At 49.9% G+C, this 2436-nt stretch overlaps 1 non-coding gene across 1 annotated transcript; it reads left to right on the top strand.

Moving 5' to 3' along the window:
• The first annotated feature begins 1746 nt into the window (after positions 1–1746).
• Positions 1747–1904, top strand: LOC133395045 (5.8S ribosomal RNA). The gene has a single exon (XR_009767148.1). It is a non-coding gene; the product is annotated as a 5.8S ribosomal RNA (ribosomal RNA).
• Positions 1905–2436: the final 532 nt, after the last annotated feature.

Genomic DNA, 2436 nt, shown 5'->3' on the forward strand with positions numbered 1-2436 from the left:
CGCGCTTTTAACCGTTGCGCACGGGAGAGAATCGTAAGAAATTCATATGTGTGGGTGTGAGAGAATAAATTCGATCGCGCACGAGAATAATGCAAAAACCGTTAACGTGAAGAGTTCTAAAACTTCTCTCTCTTTCTTCTGTTGCGTGTTTCACACGCGCTGCAACTGGTTCACTGTCGGAGCGAACCGTTTGGGCGCGAACAGGGGTTTAGAGGAAAGCAAAAGGAATGGCATGAAAAAATGCGTTGGGGCAGTAATTCCGTTATGCGAATGAAAAAGGAATGAAATGTACATGAAACAATAAAGGCGATGCCACGTGCGTAAAATACTCCTGGTCCCAAGCCCCGCTAGGGAACGGGTCCAGGAGAGGGAGATAAGGATTTAATGTAAGATAAGTTAAGCTTATACTGAATAAATCCTTGAGCATTAAAAAAAAAAGAAGTGGAGCTTGCGGCTTGATGTGACTCAACACGGGAAAACTTACCAGGTCCGAACTTATTGAGATAAGACAGATTGATAGCTCTTTCTCAAACTTATGAGTAGTGGTGCATGGCCGTTCTTAGTCCGTGGAATGATTTGTCTGGTTAATTCCGATAACGAACGCGACTCAGTCACGCTAACTAGAACGCTGTCAGTAGTGTGCCTCCGGGCGCACCTGACGTTAGGAGTGGCGGGTGTCCTCACGGGTGCCCGTCACTTAGTTTGCCCTGCTTAGCGGGACAACTTGTGTTTAGCAAGATGAGATTGAGCGATAACTGGTCCGTGATGCCCTTAGATGTTCTGGGCTGCACGCGTGCTACAATGTGAGCAGCAGCGTGTTCTCGCCTTATGGCGCCCCCATTCCGAGAGGAACGGGAAATCACCCAAATGCTCATTTAGTAGGGATTGGGGACTGCAATGGTCCCCATGAACCTGGAATTTCTAGTAAGTGCTAGTCATTAGCTAGCGCTGATTACGTCCCTGCCCTTTGTACACACCGCCCGTCGCTACTACCGATGGATTATTTAGTGAGGTCTCTGGAGGCACACCTTCCGCGATTCCTTCGTGAGTTGCAGTTGGCACGGCCGAAGTTGACCGAACTTGATGATTTAGAGGAAGTAAAAGTCGGTCTCGACTTTTAGAGGAAGGTTAGCCGGTCTCGTAGTACAGTCGTCAACTCGTACGACTTAACAACATGCCCGTCATGGGTTCAATCCCCAAATAGACCGCGCCGCCATACGTAGGACTAACTATCCTGCTATGGGGGGGAATCAATTAGTCACTGAAAGCCAAAGCCCACAAGTGGGTACAGGCAGGCCTTGACCGACATCGGTTGTTGAGCCAAAGAAGAAGAGAAGAAAAGTCGTAACAAGGTTTCCGTAGGTGACCCTGCGGAAGGATCATTAACGTGGTTTTTGAATGAGTAATAACAAGGTTGAAGTGTTATGTTGGAGGTCGAGTGCGCTGCATACCAAACTTTGAACGCGGTAACTTGCACTCGGCGCCGACATGCACTCCCAAACCGTAGTTTTGATATGTGTGGGGAGTTCCTTACGGTTCTTCCTCCCAGAGATCGTCACTATCTGGGACGTACATTAATTTGTACCTGCATTAGCGCACGCTTTTGTAGAGAGCACATCAAGACGTCTCGTAAGAGACAACACTTGTACTTGTACAAGTTTGAGTAACCCATTGTTGCAGGTCGAGTGTGTTGCATACCAAACTTTGAACGCGGTTACGCCACTCGGCGCCGAAAGGCACTCTTTAAACCCTAGGCAGGGGATCACTCGGCTCATGGATCGATGAAGACCGCAGCTAAATGCGCGTCATAATGTGAACTGCAGGACACATGAACATTGATAAGTTGAACGCATATGGCGCATCGGACGTTTAATCCCGACCGATGCACACATTCTTGAGAGCCTACTAATTACCAAAGTCTCATTTAGTTAACTACAGTGGCCGTCCGCGAAGGTGCCCGGGTCATCCGACGCACTGGGCGGTCGCTGTGCATAATGACGTGCTTGGTCCCCGTCTGCGGGTCCTCGGGCGTTGAAAGTGGACACTCTCGAGCGTATGTTGGATGCGTTTCGTGTTGGTGGTGTTTGATACGTAGGGCTTGTGGTGTGTGTCAAGCCGCATGGTTCGAACTAATGCTACGTCGTTCCCGATGGCCACCGGCAGTCTACTCTCCAGGCTAAAGTCGGCTCGTCTAGGGATTCGGAAAGCTAAGTCGCTGTAACTCATGTGGCCCATACACGGCGTTGCGCTACCACGCTAAGTTAGCCCTACATATACAAGCATCAACCCACGGCACGGGCGTAGCTGTAATACTTACGTCTCGGTTATACCACGTAGGCCTCAAGTGATGTCCTAGCTTGCCCCTAGCTCGTGGTGGACGGTCCCTCTGTAAGGGTAGGGTAGCTGCTCTACACTGACCGGGGATCTCCGCGCAGT

Source organism: Anopheles gambiae, chromosome X, assembly GCF_943734735.2.
Source record: "Anopheles gambiae chromosome X, idAnoGambNW_F1_1, whole genome shotgun sequence".
In the NCBI taxonomy this organism is placed as follows: domain Eukaryota; kingdom Metazoa; phylum Arthropoda; class Insecta; order Diptera; family Culicidae; genus Anopheles; species Anopheles gambiae.